Raw genomic sequence first — 20,598 nt, forward strand, 5'->3', positions numbered from 1 at the left:
TGAATGATCGCGGCCTGTACAAGTAATTGCCTCCCTTCTTTACCATTACCACTGTATCGTATACTGAAAAGAGAATATGGGGAAAAGTTAGAGACCAGCATAATGGGACATTTTGAAACAGACAAAATTGTCTCATTATGATGCATTATACAGACTCCTCAGAGCTGCAGCCTCAGAGGTTTGGTAATTTTGGACCCACACGTGTATTGTTTAATCAGCATTGTTATCATTACCACTCTTCCTCCTCCACTCCTTAACACTAAAGTGCTGAAGCAGGTGAATTACACCGTGGAACTTCACGATACTCAAGCGCATCTGTCCATTGTGCTACTAGGGCTGAATCTAAACCACTAACCCCTCACTAACCTTTAATGATCAGCCAGTGCCCTTAAAAATAGATGTACCTCGCACTACCAGCTCTACTGTACGTGTTTGTTTTTTGAGGCATCATATAATGAGCTCTAATCCTGGAAATTGATACGTCTCCTTGCTTTTGTACAGCCGTAACAAGAAACGGCGTCAGTGGTAGGCAAACCATTCAGTGCGATAGCCATGTCTAATGGGGCTATAATGCAGGGCTGAATGGCTCTATCTGCTGGGGGGAGACGGCCCTCTCAGCAGCCCCTCAGGCCATCGCCTCAGGTCCATTTCAGAGGAAATTCTCAAGTGTTTCATAATTTCCACTCATAAATGGCTTATTTTGATCACTGAGCTATAGCATTATGTCTTTTTTAGCAGTTAGCTGGCCGTTTGACAACCCAGATCATCAGCTTTGTTCATCCTTAAAATGATTCCTGCTTATAATCGAAAAACAAGACAGTTATCTTGTAATTTATATGACCGTGTCACACAACTACAGTACAAAACAACTAAGGAGAGACAGTGTAGGTAGAAAAAGATCAGGGTAAGAGATGGAAAAACTCCCCACTGTAAAGCGATATGGCATCCACAGTGCACTTCAAACCCAAACAGTCTAGCTAAACATGGGAAATGGCTCCTTTATTTCATTTTATTTTATTCCTTTATTCCTGAGCGCTGGTCTCTGAGGAGTGCTGGCATCGATTGCTGATTTAATGAAAGCGTCTGTTCCTCTCCCCCATTCCTCACTCCTCCTCCAGGTCACTCTGCTTAAAATGCCTCCGTTAATCAGATTTCTGTTAAAAGCCGTAAATAGAATCAGAGGTCTGGTGCCAAGAAACACTCTCTTTTACTCTAGTCTTCACTCTGTCGCTCCCTTTTCTACGATTTTCCCAACTGGTGTAATGAATTCAGTGGGCTTTCTCTTCTAAAAAGGTACAAGTTACGAACAATGGGGCCGGGAAGCTTCTCATATTCACAATGTAATTTTCTTTCACAACAAAACAGATAAATAACCAAACACAGAGACTACATATGTAGCCTCTTTTGTAATGCAACACATTGTTGGGAGTAGAAACAATTACTCGATTGATTGATTAGTCGATCATCAGAACATTAACTGGCAAATGATGAATTGGTTATCAAAATTGGTTAAGTAACTTTACAAGCACAAAAATGGCAAACACGCTGAAGTCCCAGCTTCTCAAATGTGAAGATTTGCTGCTTTTCTTTGTCATATATGATAGCAAACTGAATATCTGTTGATTTTAGACTATTACTATCGACTACTATCGTACAAAGTGAGAGCAGGCTGATGAAAATAATCTGCAGATTAATCAATACTGGAAACAATTGTTTGTTGCAGCCAGTGGGCGACTCCAGGTCTGAAAAGTGAAGCCAATGCGTAAGTGCCTTAAACCTGCATTCTTTCTAACAACCAGCAGGGGGCGACTCCTCTGGCTGCAAAAAGAAGTCTGATTGTATAGAAGTCTGAGAAAATGACCCTATTTCTAACTTGATTTATTACCTCAGTAAACATTGTAAACATCAGTTTATGGTCTCAATCGCTAGTTTCAAGTCTTCTTCAATACAGCATGATGTTCATTTAGTAAATTATGGTCCCATTTAGAGTCAAATAGATCATAAAGCAGGGGATGCTTTAGGGCGTGGCTACCTTGTGATTGACAGGTTGCTACCACGGCGTTGTCCGGTCTGGGAGTTGTCTGTGTTTTCGTCTTAGATATTTAACCATTTCACAGTGTGTTTTCAGTTCATGAAAGTCAACTAACATTTTGGTCGCCAAAAAATGTCTTATTCAGCATTTAATTGTATTTAGCTCCACGCTCTTGTGTCTCTTCTGGTTGCAAAAAACAAGATGGCAACGGCCAAAATGCCGAACTCGAGGCCTCAAAACTGTAGACCACTTCTTGTTATGGTTGGGTTGCAGCATGAGTTGGTAGCAATGTTGAGACAGAAACTCTTTTAAATATTGCCCGATTCCAATATTGATGAGACAGCTCTTAATCCGTTTTTACAAATGTGAAAGAGGGTTTATTTATTTGTGATCAAGGTAGAATACAGTATCTCTTATTTTGCAGAGTACAAATTCATCAAGCCACATTTTGGACAAATTGGGATAAGCAGCATTAAAGATAAAATAGGTAGGAGATAAGGCAGGGTAATAATGTAACCCGATGTACATGAAGGATTTATCCTGAAAACATTCATGAACTCTAGAGTTAACCCTCCTGTTGTGTTCTGGTCAAATTGATTAACATGAAACGAACACAACGAGGGTTAACAGTTATTACTTTCAAATTATAGGATACTGCTAAGAGGGGGATTTTTAAAGTTGTTATGTGGTGCAGACTATATTTTTCTGCTCATTGCCCAGTCCTGTTAGTTCATTATAGTTTACATGTGGAAGTAATCACCACAGAAATCCTCTCAGTTCAGCTGAGGTCTGCCTTCACTCAAAAATAAAAAAGAATGGCTTGTTGACAGCCTCATGTGGAAGAAGTGAAAGTCGCCTTGTCATTTTCGTACAATTTGGGTTAGACCTGTGTGAAGTAGAGGACCTAACGTGAAGTGAAAACACAAACTGAGAAAGTGGAAAAACAAGCTGCTATATTGTCCCCAACTAATATCACTGTGAAGTCCTGAACTCTGTTGATTCTTTAAATACCTATGAAAGGGGATCAGAGTCCTGGTTGGCTGAGGATTTAAGATGGTGGGTCCTGGCCTCCTTCACTAATATAAAGGTTAAATCTACATTGAATCACATGGGGAGGAAAACTTCTGGTGCACTCTTTGGTTTGAATTGAAAAGGCCATGCTAGCTAGTTGTATAAAATAACTTGATCCCTGGCGGTCTGATTAAGATCGGCGGTTCGATCCCCGGCTCCTCCAGTCCGCATGTCAAAGTGTCCTTGGGCAAGATACAGAACAATAATTGCTCCCGAAGGCTGTGCCATCGGTGTGTGTGGGAGTGTTAATGATTAGGAAATGATGAGCAGGTGGCAACTTATGTGGCAGCCTCTACCATCAGTGTATGAATGTGTGTGTGAATTGGTAAATGTTGGCATGTAGTGTAAAGAGCTTTGAGCGGTCGGAAGACTAGAAAGGCACTATACAAATGTAAGTTGCCCATATGTAAGTTGCCTATTTCTGAAATGTCTAGTAACCTTCTAAACCACCTGAAGGCCTTTATGCAAGTAAACACTTTATACACAACACTGCATGAAAAAAACTAAATACATGTGGAGCAAATCCTATACTAATTGATCAAAAGTATCAACACAAAGTTTCATCAAAGGGCTGAAACGCCATCGGACCTTAAATCCCTCTTGTGTTATTGAAAATTAGTTTGCAACTCTACTTTTCTAAGAACTGGTGTATACTTGTAACAGGATGTAAATGCCCCGGCCCTAATATTTTCCTATCTGTGCACTGAGATTTGCATATGAATACTCAGTCAATAAGGACGACCGCATTTTACCCTGGCACACTGGCTCCCTGTTGCAGCTCGTATCAACTTTAAGACTCTTGTGCTGGTCTACAGGGCAGTGAAAGGAACCACTCCTTCATGGTTAAACCCTACATGGTGGCCCAACCATTGCGCTCCACTTCCTTTTGGCTCCACAGTGGTGCAATGAACTCCCCAACTGAAGTCAGGACAGCTGAAGGCTGAAAACCACCTTTCACACTGCACCTCAACACCACACACTACCACTTCACATCTCACGTCTTAATAAAAATGTTTTAAAAAGGCACTTGCGATGTATTTCTCTACCATGAGTTTAGTCATTTATTTGGGAGGGTTGGACTTCCAATTCTTGATGTCATCGAGCTCTTGTTCCTTTTGAGATTGAATGCACTTATTGTACAAATGCGTCTACCAAATTAATGTAAATAGAGTACAGCCTAACGCTCATTCAGAGAAGTGGAAGCAAGTGGGCTGAAAAATGCACCACCACCTCAAATGAGAAGGTCTACATGGGATTCACCATAATATTATTGTAAGTCCCACAACTAGCCTTATAAAGATCATAAAAATGTACAGTAGTGTGTCGCTATATCACACTCAGCTCACTCTAGAACCTGCCTACAGTTATGCTTGATGCATCCGCAAGGATGTGACGTCACACCATCAGACACTGCACACGCACATCCACATTTTTCTAACTACACTGACGGATATGCCGGTAAAAATGGAGAACTTTGAGGCGCTTTGAGCATGTCGGTTTGCCGCAGGGAGAAATACACACATATAGTAGTAAAGTAGTATAAAAGATCTATACCTTTCCTCGTCACGATTCCATGTCAGCGCATGTCCTTGCGGCTGTCTTAGCGGAAAGTATGACCGAAGCTTAACTCCAATATATGTGTGGGAATGGTGTATGCATGATTTTTGTACATAAAAATCATTTATACATCTGGCCCCAGGTGTTTGGAAGAGTCGTATGTTCAATTGAAGTACTGTGTATGTTATGTGTCTGATATGATTTGATTATGCAGTTTGCAAAAAAGAAAAAACACTCCTTGGACTTACAAACCCTGATTAGTTATTGTATATGCTAAAGGACCCTTAAAGATGAGAGACTTTACTTTTCTTTCCAGCAGATAAGCAGCACTTAGACTGCCACGAAGGCTAATCATCACATTGTTCCTGATGAATAGCCAGCCAAAATGATTATGCACTCTACAAAAACTCTTAATTAGCAAAATCTCTTCCTCAATCAAGTATCTAAATTACATTTGTACAGTTCAGTGATTACTGACCAAAAGGAGGATTCTTGAGCTGTAAAGAATACGCTGGGCCATAAATGGTCCCATCGAATGGGTGACCACTCACTGAATGAATCATGTCCTAATAATTAAATTGTATGGCATACCGAGAGTGTTAACTTTAGTGGATGCACATTGAGCGGTTCTGACTTCTCAATAGGCTTTTAAAGAAATTAAGTGATGGGCTTGGACAATAATTTCTCTTTTCTGGGTCATTGATTGTTCTCTTTTTGGCTCCTCCAGACACATTTTGCCCCTCTACTTAAGATCTGCCTGCAGGGACTCTTGCCTTATTCCTATAACCTCAGACAAGTCAAGGCAGTAAAGAAAAGCATGAGGCTGAGCTGTCTCAGTTGTTATTCTTGAAATGTGGAACCTATAATATTTACCTTGAACTTTAATCTCTTAATATCTTTGAAAGTTATTCACTCAACCACTGTAATTGAAAAAAAACAATAGATAACTTTAAATAGGTAAATACTAGGGCTACGTTAACGTACATTTGTTTTAACGCCACTAATTTCTATTTGTCAGTGTTTAGTGTCATTAATTGATTTCCAATAATAAATATATACTGTATATACACTTGCATAAAGCAGCATATTTGCCCACTCCCATGTTGATAAGAGTATTAAATACTTGGCAAATCTCCCTTTAAGGTACATTTTGAACTGATACAAAATGTGTGATTAATTTGCGATTAGTCGCGATCAATCATTGACAATCATGCAATTAATCGCGATTAAATATTTTAATCAATTGATAGCCCTAGTAAATTTGTATTTCTTTGGGTACATTTGGCCATTTAGCACTGCTTGTATGCGGAAGAGATAGTCACTAAACATACTACAAAAAAGGGTTATCAACACCATCTCAAGCACAAGTGTAGATGTGTCTTCATTTATTCCCCTTGCTCACTAAGTATCACAAATATTTAGTGTTCATGTCAGTGCAATGTACAGAGATACAGCCTAATAATATCACACACAATTGTATTACATCCGCCAAGGCTGAAAGGCCTAGGAAGGAGGTTATGTTTTCACCAGCGTTGGTTTGTCGGTTTGTATGTTAGCAGGGTTACTCCAAAAGTCTGTGATGGATTTGAATGCAACTTTTTGGAGGGGTGGGGTGTGGCACAATAAACATCCATTAGATTTTGGTGGCAATCCGGGCCATGGTCCGGATTCAGGAATTTTTTTATTGATTCAGATCAGCCAGAACATTAAGACCTCTAGGTAAAACACGTGCGCAGTGTAACTGATGACGCGTTGATGACGCATGACCCCGCCTCTTTCCACTCAGAGAGAGAGAGAGAGAGAGAGAGAGACAGAGAGAGAGCGGGGGTTGGGGGGGACAACTGTGGATTTTTCACATTAAACTCTGTGAAATTACAGTTGAGTTTGACCAAAGCACACTTGGGTGATATTTATTTTGTTTCTGTCCAGTTTGAATGAAGTGTTTCACGATGCTCCGCTACGTACAGCTGATCTCAACATAAACAAAAATACACATGGATGATAGCTCAAGCTGAACGGAGAGGGGGGCAGATTTGTCTCTTCACGCTTCTGCAGGAATATACAAACCTCAATACCCTCTTCATAGAAGCAGAAAACAGAAACAAGCAGCTGTTATGGTATCTAAAATGTTTAATTATTTAAACCAGTCAAAATAGCTCAGATAAATTAGCGGCATTAAGAACATTTGTTTAACACATGGAGACTGTCAAAACAGGAAAATTAGTCACATCACAGAAAGCTTTTTCTTTTTATTATTACGTGTTCATTTTTCTTTTCTATTTTTGACCTCAGAGAACAAACAATTTGCTGCAATCTGTTGGCATCCAGCTATTAATCTACTCGTTGCTGAAAAGCCTGCAGGATTGTTTTGATTTAAGGGCCATAACGGCGTCTTCTCGCTCTGTTCAAGCACATGCATCCCATTTGTTTCAGTGTTCCTGAGCCGTATAAGCAACCTGTCAGCATGTCATAATATTAGGCCAATAATCAAAGTCAATTAGAGTCTGCCTTCCCTCTCTTTTGCACCTAGTCCTCCTGCCTTCCCCCTGCCATGCCTCTGAAACTAGAGAACATCTGTTACTGCCTTTCTATGGCATTTTTTAGCTATCCAAAGGGGTTTTACTGATATCAAGCTTCTTCCTGATCAATAAATACAACTGTAGGCTAGTGCCATTTATCACCTCCAAAACAGCCTACCTGCCTCCTGGTGAGTGATAGATCCCCCATGCAGTCTGTAATCTAAAATTACTCATAAAGACTGATTAAGGCCAAATCAGAACTGTCCTCTTCTGAATCCTGTACATATCATCAAAAAAAGGCCTCCTAGAGTCAAGCAGCCATATGATAGACGAGCATATCCAAGCACGAGGCCGGGGTATTGTGCATGCCATGAAGCTTATTTTATAGGGTCCATGATAGATGTTGTTTAGAGCGATTTAAGCGGCCCTTATGCTGGTGTCAGCATCTGACCCCTCCGCAGTGATAAAGCTATCAGAAAGAGAGAGTAGAACCAGAAGTGAAATATGGAGGGAGGGACATGTGTGCCAGATAAACTCCTGCATACTGGGCACCCGCCCAGCTCTGGGAGGGGAAAGCCTTCAGTCTTATCTGCATAAAACTTAAGGAGTGGGGGGTGAGGCGAACAAGTGCAGAAAGAGTGGTTTCAGTGAAATTGGTTGTGTCCACTAACAAACAAACTTCCAAAACTTGATATTTAAAATCAAGAGCATTTTCCCCAAGAAAAACGAGTGCAATTTGACTAGAGGTCGGCCGATGCTGACAATGAGTTGATGCTGACAATGCTTGTCATAAGTGCAAGTTAGGGCGGAAACATGAGCAATTTGTCGAAACATTTAGCAAAAGGTTCACTTCCTCATTAAACGTGTCTATGGGTCCAACATAGCCTCTATGACGTCACCGCTAGTGGCCCGTGTGTAGTCCGCAGCATAGCAGATATGAGCAGCAGGCTGTGTAATACAAGTGAACAAAGTTATTATTTTTTTGTGATCACTTAGATTATGGCCATATAGCTTGTAACAGTGTCTGTCAACAAACATAAATAAAAAACATGCTTTAGGACAGTTTTGGAGAGGCGCTTAAAAGGTTTTGAGCCCTATTACTACTATTAACCATGATGCACAAAGTACAATATAAGTGCACTGCAGTGCAGACACAAAATGCAGATTGGAGAGACAGACCATAAGTGTTGTTCAATAAATGTTTACTTAAGTTAAGACATTTTGTGTATCATTTGTTATTATTAAGCTGTAAAAAAAGAAAACCAGCCAAGCATATCGGCAAAAAAAATCATACATCGGCCATCAGCTGTCCTGATTCTGTAAAAAATCCATATCAGTCAACCTCTAAATTTAACTCCTCATTGCATCAATCAGACCTAAGTTTAAGACATTATTTAGCCAATTCATATAAATGATTTATCCAAACTTGTAGCAGCTACACAGTGTGCAATGCAATGGTAGTGAGGCAACAAAAGACAAGCAATATCACTGGTAACAGATGTCTTTGCTTGTATATGCCAGATGTAAACCTAGTTCCTCTAAACAGAATAACAAAGTGCCTTACAATAAAAGGACAGTAAAACAGAGTGTAATATAATATGATTAACAACAAGACAGCAAATCAGAATAATAACAACAATAAAACAAGCACAAGGTAGATTATAAAAACACAAAAACATATGTAGTTGTAATAGTATGCTGAATTAGCTATTAGCAGTTCCTGTTTGCAGAATACCCACGATGTACAGACAACTACTACTGGATTACTTTTATACTGAATAAAACGTGATGACTCTCAGGTAAATTCTGAACTTATAAGGAGCATCTTTTTTTCTGTGGTTAAGCAGATTTATGTACGTTTATCCACCATGGACATAAGAAATATCCAAAGAATGTGTAAGTCACAGTTAGGGGCCGTGTCCACCAAAGCCTTTCTTTTTCCTGAGGCAAGCATATTTTTTCAAATGCTTTGCAATGGGAGCGGCACGTATTTACGCTATGGTAAAAACACCAGCAGCGTGATGAGGCGCTGAGCGTCTATTCTGCGACGAGCGCTGTACGTTTAGCATTTTTTTCAGGTTGCTGAGAGTTGAAAAATTTTCAACTTTGAGTAAATCGCTGCGATCGTCACAATCGTCACTTTTTACCCAGCCGTAGTGGCGGGACAAATAGCCTTCCACAAAGCTCAAATGATGATCAAATGTGTTTATTATTATGAGTATTTTGTGGTCTTATTGTGTATCTTATGCTATAGGTTTTATTGTTTTTACTGTGGACTTTATGTTGTCCTCATGCCTGGAGCATTGAACCAAACGAATTTCCTCATGTGGGATAATAAAGTTGATCTGAATCTGAACCGAACAATCGAAATCGCCGAGATGTTTCCTCGCCCACAAAATCTCATGAACCCACATAGACCGGTAGGTCCGTCGGCTTTCCCTACATGCTTCATCCTTCCCTTCATCCAGAGCAAGGGCCAGAGCAAGTACTCTACCTTGTGCAGTTATGTTTACCACCGTGTTTATTCCATATCAGGGCAACCAGACGCAACCAAAGCCTCTCAGTTGAAAAAACGCTGGGCCTCCAAAGAGCTCTCAAACGTTCCCAGCTAAGCGTTTTCAGCTTGGAAAAAATGCTTTGATGGACACTGCCTCTAAGAATATGTGTATCATGTCTGTGTGTTTAGATTTGACTGGACTCTGACTTAGAAAAGTAGAAAATAAAGGAAATTGTGGTAGTCGTGTTAAAATATCTTATCTGCCTCTATGAGCAGCAGGTCATGGCCACTGCTGCTGCTGCTACGTTGATAGGCGGTTCAAATCAACAGACAAACTATAATCACAAACTTCCTCTTGTTTTTAAAACACTGGCACACAGCTGTCCCTTTCACCTCACGCAGGATATTTGCCTCACAGGTGATTGCGTCATCAAGTCATTTTGTGTGCTAGAAATCACATCTGAAATATCATTATGTTTAGCTGTGATATAACTATCAGTATAGCCTAAAGCCGGTACACAGAGAACCTATTGTAGCTAATTACTTTTAATCAGGCCCACCTTTATAGTCCATTAGCACCAGCTAGACCGATTTGTCCGCTTTCTCAAACTTGCAGACCTTTAGTGTTTGCTGATAAACTCCACAGTTTACCAACCCCCGAACCACAAACAATGTTGTCACATTGCATCAAAAGCTCTGTCAGCCAAAATGAGCAAACATTTTTTGTTAATTCCAGCGAGTGAACTCAACTTAATTTAGTCACCACTCATTAATCTCATAATTAAAGAATAATTAAGTAGTAATTTGCAATAGAAAAGACTAAAATAACCAAACTGCATTCCAACCAGCATGAAATGAGCTAAAAGACGGCGAACAAGGAATGGAGTCGGAGTTGTAACTGCAGGTAAGGAAAAGTGCTGGCTCAAAAAATACTCTTCATCGTAGAGGTTACTCTTTTAGGAAGGTATTATAAACCCAATGGGACATTAACCCCACCTCCCCTCTCTCCTCCAAGCTCTATAATACAGACACTGCCCCAAATGAGTAGTTGGTGTTGTCATGTGAAATTGAGACCTATTGGTTGTAATCAGGAAATGCGACAGGCCTGTCCTCTCTATGAGCAGGTCACCTCTACTCCCCCGCCCTCTTCCTCTTCTGGTCTGTTCAGCCTTCATGAGCGCCATGTTTTATTCCCCATTTCTGTCCACACACATTGGCCCTGTCATTTTTCACCCCGCTGACTGATTACCGGTTACACTCTTCAGCCAATCTCCACTTACAGCTCCTTGTCTTCTCTGGCTTTATGACATTATTACATGTCTTTATCACCGCCATCAATACTCCTGGCCCCGTAGTGAGATGTTTCAAACACCCAGTCCAGACTATAGGCACAAACACTATAAGCTTCGCCCACAAATCTTCAACTACAACACTACATGTGTTAGTTGGACAGAGACCTGAAGCAACAGACATTTGACTAAGTTAATATATTATCAATTCAACATAATCAACATTATTACGGCTGATTTATAAAGTAATAGTTACCTCTCTGCACAAACTTAACTGTGATAGCAGAAGTTCAATAGTTTGACTAACCAAGCATGTGTGAAATTTGTAATGAGATTCATAATCCTCCAACTCAAAATGAAATTCAGTTTGAAATCAATGGAAACAAGGCAGTAGTTCCTATATCACAGTCCAATAGATATAACATGTACGAGTGGTGGAAAAAAAGTCACATAGAGACAATGGGTGAGAGAGAGGGTGAGATAATATACTGTAAAGCAGCAGGGAAGAAGATTTCTCTAAATACTGTACTGGGTTAAAGGAGTGTGAATCACAAGTTCCATCACGATATTGATTCTTTGGACAACGATACGACATTTGCTGATATCACAAAGTCTGCCACGATACCATTTTGATTTGATTCAATTCAGGGGCCTGCGATCAATATGAGACGATATCATATGCCCATTTAACTGTTTAAATCTATATCGACTCTCAAAATGCAACTAAAATATGATTTGACAATTTTATTACTGGGCTCTTCCAGACATTTAAATGAAAAAAACTCTATTGTATTTAATAAAAAAGAATAAATATGAAGTGGGAATTTCAAAATAAAGGCGTATCTTAAGGATGATTATTAGAGGATGACTATTTTCACTTTGCATCAACGATATTGGATTGTCTATCATTGAATCGATATATCAATCCACATGTATTGTATTGTTGTATTATTGTAATGATGTATTGTTACACCCCTAATGGGTTGCACAATACTGTACTGTGTGAATGCTTTTTATTGTAAGAACATGTTCGTCCCATTTTGAAAATTAAGACCTTAAAAGGAGAAGTGTGTATTTGGATTTGGTGGCATCTAGCAATGAGGTTGCAGTCTGCAACCAACTGAAACTTCTGCCGTGTGCCAAGCGTTTTTCCCTATTTAGTTTGTCCGTTCTGGGCTACTGTAGAAACATGGAAGCCGGCTCCGTGAAGAAATTGCTAAATTTGATCTGAAATCTGCAAAAACTTGCAAAAACTCTTGCGAGACTCGCTGCCTGATGTCCTATCCTAACCTTAGCTATTCAAGATCAATGCCTAACCTTAACCATCTCGTGAGAGTTTCCCCAACTCGTGAGTTCCCTTCTAGAAACCGCGGAGAGGACTCGCTCCCTATATAGATATAAATGGCTGAACTTAAGGTAACAAAAATACACAGATTCTTATTTTCAGCTGATCATACACTAAGGAAAACATAGTTATTAATATTATATTCCATTTCTGCCAATAGATCCCCCTAAATGCTACACACTGTTCCTTTAACTGTTTGTTTCTAAATCAAGACAGTTAATCTAAACTTCTTCTCAGAGATTACACTGACTTCAGAACATCATATGGAGATGAACCACATTCAAGCGATGGAAGAAGGTGAGACAAAAGAGAATTGAAATTAAGGGAAGAGATCTCCCAGCCTAAAATCGAATCACGTCCTGAATTAATCAAACGAGTCAATAATATGTCAAACACTAAAAGAGCTAAAAAAAAAAAAGAGTGATAAAGATATAACAAAGATACTTTCAAGTGGACACCATCTCATCAATACTGTTTATAGTATCAACAGCATTCATCACTAATACAGACAATTGTAGCCTATGTTGTAACTCCAAGGTCAGAGTTCACTTTCAGTGTGCGTACCACTATGTAGTACCACTATGTACTTACAGAGGTTTGTGGTTGTGGATTCCTGACCAGAGGTGGTAGTCACAAAGGTGTATTGTTGCAGTTTAGTTCCTTATTTTGTTTGCACAATAGCAAACATTAAAAAGGACAAAATTAATGGCCAAAAAAAATAAAAACATATTGCCAGTTTTCCCGAAAGCCCTTACCAGACAACTAGCCAAGTGGAGGTGAGATTTGTCAAGTACATTTGTCATGAACTGCTACTGTAACTCACTAATACTATATTTCAGTTTTGGTAATGTTTGTCCCTACAGACACTAATAAAATAAATATATATATTCTATTTAAATGTCAAATGCATTTCATAATCAAAATGTTTATTCATTTTCCTAATCTGAACAAGTTAGTACAATATGCAAGTACATATAACGCTGCGGAGGCGTTATTTTAGATTAAATATACAGTATAACTGCTTTTTTGAGTTTCTTGCCATGTAATTTCAATTCATGTCAATAACAGCAGTAGCATATTTTAGTTTGTGCGTAAACCTCTTCAATCTCCTGTTTGTAATGGGGAGGACTCTGGGCAATTACCACACGCTTACCACAGTCTAGTAACCTTACAAATGTTAAACGAAAAATGAGCAACACTTATCTATGTTTTACAGTCTCAAATTTAACAGAAAGAACTTGTGTGTGTATCCTGTTCGGTGTGTGTGTGTGCGTGTATGTGTGCATTAGTGTCGGTTATTTGAGTGCAGTCATGCGTGCCCGCCCCTGGGTGGGTGTGGGGATGTGTGTGTCTGAGTGGGTTTGCGCACAAGAGCTTCTACACATACAGTAACTTGATTGAAATTGGGAATTTTAACATGAGAGAAGCGTAATCTCAGTCTCACAACAGGCCGCCTCAATGTCAGAGGAGCCCTGCACTGGTGGCAATTACTATTGACATCACGCTAATTGTAGCTGAATAATTAATCCTTACTGTTGTGGAGTACAGGGACCTGAAAAGGTGAGCTGGATGTGGCAGAGTTGAACTCCTGCACAGTGGAATGGCGACTAATTGGATTTAGGATCATTGTGTTTATTGGACAATCACAATATTATCTATTCCAGTTTAGGTCACGTTTAAGGAGACACAGTAGCTATAATTAGACTCAAGACCACAGCATACCAATTAATAACAATTATAAATTAAAATATCTACACACAGTGTTCTTGGAGCTAAACATACAGTATATACACAATTATTGGATATGCAAAGCTGACTTCACATCATGAAAACAGTGTAGTGTGTGTCTGTATAAGTGGGTGAGTGAAGTGAAGCGATTACATTTGTAGCACTTGTCTGCCCTCTATTGGACACTACGTTTTAATGTCTCTTTCCTCTTCCAAGGATGCAGAGTAATGTGTTTTCTGTTACATTTTAATTTGGGTACTCATGTCGAATTTAATTATTTATACAGAGAATAAAATCACAACAGCCCCAAAATTTAGACCAAACAAGACAATCTGTATTAGGTTTAATGTACGTTTGTTCCAAAAACAGTGGTGATGACTGACAACACACAACATCAGGATACTTTGAGTATGGAAATGCCACCCAACAAGAACAAAGTTGCCTATAAGTAAGTAAACTTGAGCAATACAAATAATCCCTTTGCACTCCAGTGTAGCTCCACTGACCTCTGACCTGCCTGAAGTCACAAAGAAGAATTTCTCAAGAAGGACCACCAATGTATCATAGGACTTTGTATATGCTTTCTTCACATAGTCTTTTAAATGTTGTTGAAAGATTTGACTTCACCGTTAAAGAACATGTATATTGTATATTCTGATGGACTTCAATCAGAAACTTCAATGTATAGTGACCTACATAATGAATGTAAAGGTCTCTGCACACCAAGTCCGGGTTTTTTTTGTATGTGTTTTTTTATTCCGTCACCTGATAGAAAACATTACATTACATTACAGAAACCTTGCACACTGAGTCCAAAGTATTTTGTTATTAAATTTGTTGCGAAAATTTACAATACAAGACAAAACTGAATTAATTACGTGGGTGCAATGGATTGCGCTAGTCCAAAACGGGATTAATGAATAAATGACATTAGCAAGAAGCTATCGTTTATCTGCCAACAGCACAATCACTACTGTCTAATCTTTACCACATCCTTTGTTTTGTGATCATCCCCAATTCAAAGCTAATCTGCAATCACCTGCCACAATCCATCTTTAAATTCAGCATCTCTGTATTCTTTTATGTCTTTATTGTAATGTGCTTTTGCTGGGAGGTGAGAGTGAATGTTTATCATGCCATTTTGGATGATAACGTTTGCACGGAAGGTGGCTCTGAGTGGTCAAGTAACCCTCTTTTGCCTTTTGACAGATGCAAAAAAACACAGAAAATCGCACCTGTGCCGAAAACTTTAATGACGGACAAAAGTTTCAGAGTCGGTGTGTAAACGTGATAGACACAACTTGAGGTATTTTTAAACGTGCAACAAATCCAGACAAAAATTACAGCTTGGTGTGTAAAGATCTTAAATGTGATAAAATGTATCAAAGTTCTTGTATGTAGTTTTACATTTAATAAAATGTTGCATTCATAATTATTTTAAGGCATGTTGTCTCATTCTTACATGAGAAAAAAGTTGATATTAAACAGACATATGCCTTAGTAAAACTTAAATATGTCCTTCAACACCCGTCTCTTTCGCTATCTGATCAGTTATTTTCAGAAGGCACTCTGACACAGTAATGTGGTTTGGAATGACATGACACCTCTGATCATCTACCAGGACACAGTGGAACAAAATGTACAAGTGAAAATGTCGTTTGACGTACGACAGCGGCAGAAGGAGGTGATTCATCCTGCTCAACATAGACGTGTGATACAGCTCTGTTAATCTACGTCCTTCATTATCTGCTTATACTAATCCAACATGGTACCGCACAACCTATTGAGGTTTCATTGTTCGTGGAAAGTTGACTCATCACACCTCATTTCCTAATGAGTCACTGTTGTGCGTACAAGACTACAATGGTATGTAAGTGACAGGTACGAGTCCATTTCCTCTTCCCTACTTAAGAAACAAGAGCAACATTTAACAGTTTGAGGGTAACTAGACCTTCTTCTTTCTTCTTTCTTCTTTCTTTGTAACACAACTGGGAGACTGATGGCTTCACTGCAGAGTAAGACAATGTTGCCATCTAGTGAGCAACACGGCAAACTCATTTTTGAAACATTCAGTCCTGTTGTGAAAGGGCCATTCTCCAGCTATAAATAGTTTACACCACCTCACCTTTAGTGAAACTGATTTTCCAATATTTAATTAGTGATATGTTATTTTCTAAATAGTTGGGTTTCTTTTGCACTAAATGCTGTAAAGTGCCTACAGTATATTGTACATACAGTATGTGAAACACTTTTGGGCAACAGTAGTCTTTCCCTCATTTCAATGTCATGTTAATTTGATTTAATTTCTTTCTCATCTTATTGAGTGATACTGCATTGGGCTGGATTTCCCTGCAGATGGCATCACATTGGAAACTGCAAAGTAAACGCTGCAAAGTAAATCCTGCAAACTAAAAGATGCAAAGTAAACGCTGCAAACTAAACGCTGCAAACGGGCCGATGTCCAAAAACATTATCTAATTATTTTGTACACAAAACTCCTGAAAGTTATGGTAAATGTTAGATGATATCCACGATACATCTTGGTTAGTTACTGAGTGAAGTCTCACGGTTACATTTAGATTAATGACTGTTACAACTGGCAATGACTTCTTTTAACCAAACTGACTTTCATGAAAGTTAAGGTTATAACCTTCCCATCAGAATTGTCTAAGTCACATTGAACAGGATATACTAGGTCATGCTGTAGGACTGTAAATATCAGTACTATGAGTGAACTAAAACCAAGTAAAGCAAGGAGGAACACGTTTTGACAAGTATATTTTAGCCATTGAGCAACAATGTGATCATTTGGCCTTATTCTTATGTAGCTTTCTTATAGCTGCAGACACTTCGTCAGACCTCTCTCCACAGTAAAATCAGCGACAGTAAACTTGCTATGCTATGAACAAAACTAATGTTTCTTCTAGTTTCTTTCCACCATAGTTTATTTTATCTATGCCGCTCGCCCCATCAATATTACATGTACATAGGCTTAACTATTATCCATAGTTCTATGAGAACAAATGAGCCCCAACAGTATTCTCCAGTGATGATATTTAAATCCAGCAAAAGGCCCAGGTCTAACTTCTTACGCTTTAATCGACAGTATAAAGAGCTCTCTAGCAGCAGCAGCAGCGTGGAGTTAAGCCATGTGTTTATGGTTTATTTTTAGATTTATATTTAAGGCTTCTCTTGACACAATATATTTCACTACAGTGTCAAGGCCAGACTAGATCACTTGAATTTTACATTTCTACATCCTTAATAAGTTCTATACTGTTCAAAAGTATCTTAGTTTATTGAACATGCTTTGCTATTTTTCTTAAAGCCAGTTAAGCCTACCACTATGAACACTGTTACCTTCAGGTGCAGTGCAGGTAGGGCCTCAGCATTTACAGTCATAGCAACAGATGTAGTCTAAAGACGCCATCCTGCATGCATTGTAGATATCCATATCAATCAGGGCAGCATCAGACAAACAGACAAAGTGATCAAGCTATGATACTGTGTTGCAGGCTTCACTATGTTAAACAGTTTACAGACAACAGCATTGTATGAGGTTATTATTACAGCAGATTTTTTTTTTTTAAATGCCTCTCTAATGACAAAAACAAGGGCTGTGGTACTAACATCAATGCAAGTTAATAACAATAAGTTCATTAAAGCTAATCTAAAAAGGTATTCATATTCCTTTTGATAGGATTCATTCAACGGCAAATATGTCATGCCTATGGACAAATTAAGAGTTATTTCCAGTGTTTGCGCTTGGCTATGAATTGCTGTCAAAGTTGACATTTGAAAAGGCCATGCTCATACTAAGATGTATGCATATATATAGACGTACACATTCTGTGTAGAAAAAAGCAAACGATTACACATGTCTGATCATCAAAACGGACTTGACTGTGTACAGATAAAAGCAAAATTGGTAAATAAATTCCATGTTAATTCGGTCCTGACTGTGTCAGTAGACAGCACACAGAGACAGTTTCAATATCTAAAATGCAACATAAATACTGTAGCTGAATCCAAGCAAACAAGGCACAGTATATTTAAACGTAACATCATCATCATCATTTGCACACACCAAAAACAAACAGTATGTCTGCTTAATATGACCAGAAGCATCCAGCAATCATATTACAAGCGCTAACACACACGAGAATAATGAAACTAACAATTGAGAGACTTTTTTTTTTTTACAACATTTCACATTCACTGGGCTGGAAGTTACAATAAGTGCATATCCGACATGTTTTAACAGACCCAGCAGAGAACAGTGACAAAAAGTCACACAACTGAATGCACAGGGCATTTTCTCTGGTTCACCACTTCTTCTTTTTTTACCTGAACCATAAATTGAAACCATAAGTCAATGTAAGCTTCAGGCACTATCTAGAGGACAAACTGTGTTATGACATTTAAACCACAACATGGGTGATGGGATTCACTCAGTAATTGTGTTTTTAGGTGCATATAACATTGGCAAAAGAAGCCTTTTTTATGGAATTAAATCCAACATGATTTCTAATCTTGTTCATAAACATAATGCAAACTGAAATAATAAAAGATTTAAAACTGGAACCCGGCCTGAAAACATTGCAGGTGATACCGTGCTTTGGGGTGCATTTTCCCAAACAAATATAATTGAACATCATGTGTTATAGGGTGCTATCTCTGTCTGGAGAGGCTGTTTGTGTAGTCTGTATACGGGATGTGTTGATGAGGCTATTTTTCCTGCATCAGCAACAGATGGGTCTTGCATGGAGAAATACATGCTACAAAATATATTATTAATAAATACCAGCATTTCTTTAAGTTAATTATACACTTAGATTTTGCTGATCTGCAGCTTTTGCCAGACATCCACGGACACTCACATATAGAAAATACTGCCCTTGTCCGGTTTAAGGGGTGATTAAAGTTTTAATGGTATTGGTGGTTTCAGCAATAAGTGTCTAGCAAGAGAAGGAGCAGAAAATGTAACTACTGTATGATATACTGCAGCAATTACACCGATTCATTCAATCATTTGAAGATCTGAGTAAATAAAGACACAGAATTCAGGAAAATGTCACAATCAAAAGCCAATATTTAAAAAATCCTAGACTTTTCAGCACTCAATGATAAACTAATGTTTCAGACAACACACCAATATTCAAACAGATGTAACTTTGGAGCTTAAACATATAGAAACAGCAAGAAATATGTATCATTCAATTTTGCAGCAATGTAAATGTGAGAAAACTGCTTTCACAAACACAGCCATAGACTACTGAATAACAAGTACACATGGGAAACACACAAACTCCAGCTTCTATAATGACCACTTCAACAACAGAGTAAGAACATGGAGGCCTGCTGTGGGCCAGCACACACACACACACACACAGACCCCTAACACTGGTAGCCAATATAAAATTCATACTGTTTGCCAAAAAAACACACAAATATCAGATGTCTAGTGCAGAAATAAATGTGGCAAAATTGCATTGCTGCATTTTATATATAGACAATGCATCATCCAAGCACCAGTATGCGTCAAAATGCATAATTAGATGCAGGTGAACATCAGAGGAGACACAGCAACTTCCTCTATGCTCACCAGTGAATCACTCACAAAACAACTGTTTGGAGAAAGAAATAAAAATGCCCTTCTCTGCATCCAAATCCATCAGTTTGCCACCTCTAGCTCTATCACACCTGAATTACAGGAACTAGTAGACACCATCAACTGCACACGGCGGTGCCTTCTTTTACCAATTAGCAATTAAGCATTGCGCACAAAACATTTGCACTGCTCATTAAACCAGCAATAACAATTATCCAAAGCCAGCGATCCTACCTTACACCGGGTGTTGGTTGGTCAGTGTAGTTGTTGCAATCATTCGTTTCTTCATTTGCTTAATTATGTCACCATGTGGCTGTCTGTCCACCAACTGTTGACCATCATTAGTCTACTGCGCATGCGTGCAGCAGTGCCATCTGGCGGTGGGGAGAGTACAGGTATGTGCGAGTAGTTGTCATAATGGAGCTATTTTTAGACAGGAGACAAACTGTTTGTAATTGTGCATGGGTTTCAAACTTACATTGTTTACTTACAAAAGGGTGAGGCCCTCATTAATTAACGTGCACCTGTGCTTTTTCCAGGTATGGCAAGTCAAAAATGGCTGCCATGAAAAAGGTCTATTAAGAAATGCTATATATAAGAAAACTGTAAGAGCCATAATTGTATTATTTACATTTTTTTGCAGATTATCATTTAAAAAGTACATTGTGTTATGCCATCAAAAATGTTTGACATACATTAGAATTTAGGTTAGTTAGTCATGTAATAGAATGGGCTTTGATCTATATAGACTCAATGATGTGTGTTTTGACCTGTTAGGATGTGGTCCTCTAGTCATCCTGCTATTGGACAATGTGGGCGTGTCCCTTTAAGTATGGTTAATGCCAGTTAGGCTTCAGTGGAGCAGGATGGGGAGCAAGAATTTTTCTGACCACACACAGATCACAGACTCAGTTATTTTCCAGCGGAATTGGTACGTTTTTGATAGTCC

General features: G+C 38.8%; 1 long non-coding RNA gene across 1 annotated transcript in view; it reads right to left on the reverse strand.

The window, feature by feature from the left end:
- Positions 1 to 20,006, reverse strand: part of LOC119476233 — a 480,685-nt gene extending 460,679 nt beyond the window's left edge. The window contains exon 1 of the long non-coding RNA XR_005203974.1: positions 19,884 to 20,006. This is a non-coding gene — a long non-coding RNA (uncharacterized LOC119476233). The remainder of the gene's footprint in view (positions 1 to 19,883) is intronic.
- Between the last annotated feature and the right edge of the window lie 592 nt (positions 20,007 to 20,598).

This window comes from Sebastes umbrosus, chromosome 2 (genome assembly GCF_015220745.1).
Source record: "Sebastes umbrosus isolate fSebUmb1 chromosome 2, fSebUmb1.pri, whole genome shotgun sequence".
Classification (NCBI taxonomy): Eukaryota; Metazoa; Chordata; class Actinopteri; order Perciformes; family Sebastidae; genus Sebastes; species Sebastes umbrosus.